Source organism: Amblyomma americanum, chromosome 6, assembly GCF_052857255.1.
Source record: "Amblyomma americanum isolate KBUSLIRL-KWMA chromosome 6, ASM5285725v1, whole genome shotgun sequence".
In the NCBI taxonomy this organism is placed as follows: Eukaryota; Metazoa; Arthropoda; class Arachnida; order Ixodida; family Ixodidae; genus Amblyomma; species Amblyomma americanum.
This window is the reverse complement of record NC_135502.1, coordinates 60,571,133-60,577,132: the sequence shown is the minus strand read 5'-3', so window position 1 is coordinate 60,577,132 and position 6,000 is coordinate 60,571,133. Positions and strand designations below refer to the sequence as shown.

General features: G+C 48.6%; 1 protein-coding gene across 1 annotated transcript in view; it reads left to right on the top strand.

Moving 5' to 3' along the window:
- Positions 1-4,944: 4,944 nt before the first annotated feature.
- The window catches only part of pHCl-1 (pH-sensitive chloride channel 1), a 64,801-nt gene continuing 63,745 nt past the window's right edge, over positions 4,945-6,000 (top strand). The window contains exon 1 of the mRNA XM_077627127.1: positions 4,945-5,126. The gene's annotated coding sequence lies outside the window, so the exon portion shown is untranslated. The remainder of the gene's footprint in view (positions 5,127-6,000) is intronic.

The window sequence follows — 6,000 nt, the reverse complement described above, 5'->3', positions numbered from 1 at the left end:
ACTAATCTTAATGGAATAATGTCGTAGATGACAGGTAGGAGACCAATTCAGCATATTTACTCCGCTTTATTATCCGTTGAAGCCGAAACGGGCAGCTACGAAAAAGAGAACGCTTCGACATTTTCCGCGCAAGTATCCATTTCGGGTGGCTTTCTCGGCCTCACTCGCAGACAAGGAGTCTAATAAATTTCACTGCACGACAGTTGCGTCTTGTAGAAAATGGGCACGCCAGAGCAAAAAATAACAAAAGCTACTTGAGTAGGGCTCTCAAATTCTCTAAGACAAAGCATCTTAGCTCCTTTCTATTTCCTTTAAAACCACGACCGCCGGCGTTAGTGATTCTCTGCAACTCTCGGCAACAAGGACTCAATGTGCTCAGAGCTACGCTTTAAACTCCTTCACTACCTGACATTTGTTGGAGGCCGATGTTACGCCCTTGATCAGGGCCGCTTTCCTGTACGCGGAAATTGTCCTGCTCTTCCGTCTTCCACGACTGACAGTTATCTTTGCCTTGCGAAACCAGCCACACGTCGATACTGTCGAACACACAAAATGCACTGCCAAACGGACAAACCGTGCGACGACGTGCGAAAAAGGCAGTGTATACTGCGCACGGCACCACACCTGAGGAGCAGAAAGCGCTCACCGCGTGCCGTGTGCAGTGAGGGTGCTGGAGGCGGAGGAAGTTTCGAGGAAGATTGGTACGCCGGCGCCAAATTTTAAACGCACCATGTGGGACCCGCTAGAGGAGGAAGAAGTTTTCGTACGTTTTGAGCGCTGTTCGACAAAGCGGGTTATGCGCAGTAATTTCAGCTTGCCGTGTCAAATCAGTGCGGAAGTGGTGGTTGCTGTTACCAATCAATATGCTCAGCGCGAGCCGGCCATTGGGGTTCACTTGACGATTGTTATTTAACACTGTGTTGAGATTTTACTTCGTGAAAACGAAATGTCAAACACATAGGCTACGATAGGAGCTTTCAAGGGGAATAGCCATTCCTTCGAGATATCCAATATTTCGTAATAAACGGTTACGTAACGGCGAGATTTGATTGTATTTGCGAAATGACAATAAAGGGGAAAAGCATAATTGCGAGGTAAGGTTTAATTGCAAGTAAAGTAGGGAATTCAGTACCCCGTTGCTTGACTATTGAGAGCCACAAATCGTTGGATTCGTTCTCCCAGATTCAGCTTCAACAGCTGCTCCGTCCGGGCAAAACATTATTGCTAATTTGTACTCTGCCGCATCAGTCACATTGGGCACCTATGGTTTTCTTCTTTATTACATCACGGCGGCAGTCTTTTATTTTCTCGGAGTGCGAACGAAGTTTTGACCAGGTAAACAAAAAAAACGTTATGGTTTTTAGCTGAACTATTTACCAAAGCAGGGCTACAACTGCAATAATCTCCAGCAATGACAGCATTATAGTCTTTGCTCAATACTCGAACAAGCTGCATGAATTTGATGATGGGGCGAATGGCGGGTAATCTATAACTGACGAGGACCAGATACTCGTTACACCGCTCAGAGGAGTGTAACATAACAAACAGATCAAGAACATCATACAATCGTAATAAAAATTTTGCGTGTTTTCTTTTCTCGAAATTTTGTGACCCTTACGCTCAAAATCTAATAAACAACTCTCCGTGTGACGATATTCACCAACCAAAAACATACAATACGTGCAGACCATAGAGGTTCTTACTATTAACAATAAGGAAAGCTGGTGGCACTGCACTTGTACCTCCATGGGCGCCCAAAGCATCATGGGGCGATGAGCTACTTGGTGCGAGACAGTCGGGGTTTTTTTTTTTTCAGGAAGAAAGAGTGGCGTTCCTGAGATGTCCCGTTCCCTCCACTGCGCAGATGACTTTGGAGCAAACGTAGTGCGCAAAAACCATAGTAGGGAAAAAGCAACAGTACACTACGCCAATAAAAGGTTTTTGGTTTCCGAAGTGCCATTAAAAAACCTCTTGAAATGTTAAGGCAAAAACATTTTTCCTGCAAACATATTTATTTATAAAAGTGCGCCTGTTAAGCACGAATTATTGGCTTTTGTTGTCTGTAATAGTTGGCCATAGGAGAGCCAGCCATCGCTTATTTTGGGCAAACTTTACATTTACATGCTTTTCTGCTCGTTTGTTCCAATTTATAGACAGGATATTGAATGCTAAGACATTCTTGATTATCGAACAACGTTTGCTTTTTCATTATTTTTTGGCCAAAAGTTGTGGTTCTGCAGTCGGTAGCTCTCCGCCCCATGGTTCTTAGAGCGCCCATGGTGGCTCAGGTGGTCTCGAGGACGCTCTATGCAAACTCCCATAGGCGGGGCGCCAGCTTTCCCTCTAGTTAATAGTAAGAAACTATATGGCGCAGACAGGCCAAATTCACGGCACTGTTTCTCGAAATACTCGCGCTGGGCGCAAAGTTTTCCTGAAACTTGCGCAGACGCTTAATTTCGGAGAACTGCCAAGTTCAGTGCTCGGCGGCCTTCGCTGATTAGCGGAAAACACGGCATGACGGTTAATCCTAATTGGGAGGGGGGGGGGGGGGGACGTCAGTTCCAGTCTTGGTCCAACGGCGAGCTGAATAAAGCGGGACGCTCTGTACTGCGAGAAAAAACAAAATAACCGATGAATGAACCTTACTGCGCAGTGCTCACTACTCTTCAATTTTGTCTTTCCCACAGGGAGAATTACAGCCGCTATGAAAGTATTTGTCCACTGTTTCATCGCGAGGCATTTCTTAATCCCAAGATTACAACTCTTGTGGCGAAGTCAATGAGCAAATCGTGTTGCGAGGCTTCGAACTGATGACACTAATGTCGCACTTAATTTTTGCTCTAAGGAAGACAGAAGAAAGATTGGGACATTCTGCGTCAAAAGAGTTCAAGTTTTTTCGCGTTACATTGCGCACAACAGTGCATTGCTCTTTCTCTTTCGTTACGTAAGCTGTGTCCGTTCCTGTTCTGTCCACTTTGTATATTCCAGTGCGGGTTGGCAGCTTGTGACTATATTCTCGTCTATATTTTTTTCTACAAAAAATTACAAATATTGTTTGAATCGATTCTAAAGTTGCTTGTTTTGCTTCATTGCTGATGCCTTTCTTAAAAGCCTTTCATTTGTACTGTTCCTTATGTTCAATTAAACCAGGATGTATCTATTTCAACCCGCAGCCAATGCACCTTTCTTAACCTCCAAAACAGGTTTGAAAGAGGAGAAAATTAATTAACGACAAACTGTAACTTTGTAGTGAAATTTAACTTCACAGTTTCAAGAACACTTAGGTTCGCATCACCTTCTTTGTGTTTCCATAATTGCTGCTTTTGTTTTCTTATTGCCGCAAAAAACCTCGCACTGTCAACGTTAAAAACTGTAGGATTTTACGTTGTTATCATGGCCGCGCTCGGCCAGAAAATTGGACTCAAGATTAGCCAACAAGGTTCGGTTGTATGTTTGCTGGCTGTCGAAGTGCAATTTATGTGCCAGAGTAAACATGCGATGTTGTTGATACAAAAACCGGAGCCGCTCATAAGGCCATCCCTTACAAAAATTTCTTTAGAGAGTCTATAGACTGTCCATAGAGTTCTGTTTATAAAGTCTACGGACTCTCTATACACGAGCCCTAAAGAAAAGTCTATAGGCAATACAAAACTTATAGACAGTCTGTAGACAATATACAGACTTATGACTATACACTTTTAGTAGACTTTTGTCTGTAGGCGGTCTATTGACTATGAGTAGACAAAAGGAAATATATACAGGAAGGCAACAGAGTCTATAAGAAGTCTATAGACTCTCTATAGACCATTTTTATAAGGGATGCACTGCGCTTCGAAAATGAGAGGCAAGCCATTCCGCGGTAGCTAAAGCACCATTTAAATGTGCATGGTGGCGGGAAATGCTCGTTGTCATGTCAGAATCTGCTGATATAAACTAATTTGCTCATTAGTTTTCATACTTTATGGCTACACCAATTAAAGCCTTTCACTCGTTGTCTGGCGTGAGGCTACCTCCTGCAGCACCGTGCTTCTTCGAATAGAGCGTTCAGAAGGATAGCGAACAATAAATTGGAAAGGAGGGGCTGCAAGAACCATGGGTAGCTTATTTGAGCATCTCCAACTGGCGCGCTTCACGCCTGCTTTCATATCTGACATGCGACGTATACATCTGGCAGCACACCTGACTAGAACATTTAAGTAATAGCTAGGCACGACTTATATCGTAGAATATCTACAAGGGTGACTTAATTTTTATGGATACTATACGTGTAGCACTAAATTACGTCGATGCAGCCTGTTGCTCAAATTTCCAGCACAGCCAAAAAACGCTAACCTAACCGTAACCGACACCCATAGAGCGTAAACGAATGGTTTTGTGTCTGCTGTAGTTGCCTCTTTTATACTTTATTATTGATCCAAACCTCGCTGAGAGAGGACCTCACAACGTTTTAGCTCGAAGGTTTTTTTCTTATTCTAGCACAAAAATTGTATTGCTTAAATGATTGCGCTTTTCCCTTCTTCTCTTCAGTGCACGTGCGTTTGAAACACCTAAACTTCAGTTTTTAACGTGGCAACGTTAAGTTAATCTTGCTCTTACAATGCTTTTCTGTTACCGGGACGCAGGACTAGCTGCCTGCAAACTTCTCGGCATCCCCGCCTCCATCTGCACTGCAGCCCCCTTTGTTCTCTACATCCCGGTAGGTGCAAGACACGTCGCCGACAGGCGGCTCCCGCAACGTGTTCGTGTCCGCGTGAACGTCAATGCGCCAGGCGTGGCCCCTGCGTCAAGCCCGGCGACAAAGACCGCTACACAGTGGCCCCGACTGCGCCGGTACCAGCGGTAGCGGTGGCTGTGCCGCAGCTCAGCGCACCATTAGCGCCAGACGCCAGCGCCACGCCAGGGCCCGGGCCGCGTGCGCGCGCCAGCCCGCGGTCGGTGTGCGCCAGCTGGGGCCCGGGCCGCGCAGCAGATGGCGCCAGCCGAGGTCCGCGCCGTGGCTCGCGCCGTCGCGGGCGTCGCCGACGGCCAGTGAGCAGCTGCTGCCGCGGAATGGCGGGCAGCAGGGCGCGTCGGTGACCCCCGTGGATGCCGCCCGGCGGCCCGGCGCCAAGGCCAGCGGCTCGGAGGTGAGCAGCGCATCGATTGCGGTAACCCGCCACCACCAGGCACGCCCAGCCCCTTTTCAAAGCACTGACCCTGCCACCCCGGGTCGCCCTGCGCGCGTGCTTGAGCTGCGCGTGCTATGGCACGGCCTGCGCCACCCGGTTCCGCGGACAGCTGCGTTGTTGGCTGCAGTCGTGGACGTCTTCGTCGTGGCCTCGAGCCAGAAGCAGCGCGTAATGCACGCGCCTTAGCGAAGCCCGCGGCTGTGCGTTGCGCTTATGCGTAGATGTGCAAGGGCGCTTTCACTCAGCGCAGTGACCTCCGAAGTCATTGACGAGCGCTCGGTGTCGTTAGCTGTCTCGCTGCCTTGCTTGCGCACGGTACATCCCCGCCGTGACGCAACCTGTCCCCGGAACCGGCCCATGGTGCACAGCGTGGCCAGGACCGCGCTGCCGCACTGCCAGCCTGTTTTCGCGCTGCTCTCTCTTTCTACGACAGCGTCCTCCTTCGGTGGGGTGGCCAACGCTGGCCGCGGATCTCGAAATAAAGCCGCGCTTGGCATCGGTGAATCGGGCTCCCCCCTCACAGCGGCCCCTTCATTGTCCCACCAGAGCAGCCGAGGCGTTCGCCAAAAGTGCCGCTCATTAGTTTGGGTGTCCCGGGCGAACGGGCCCTTGCAAAGCACGTACTGGGACGCAGGCGCTCGAGACGCCGATGTTCGCGACTGTTCTCTGGGCCGACTGCCAGTCAGCGATTGCGACTCGAAATCGTTGACAGCGAGACTCCTTGCAAGAAAAAAAAAGAGGGTTCTGCCATCTTTGAATAATCTCATCGACTGATCCGATTGTTCCCTGCTCCAAACCCTTTCGAAACCGGCCCTTGCTGGACGCCTCTGCT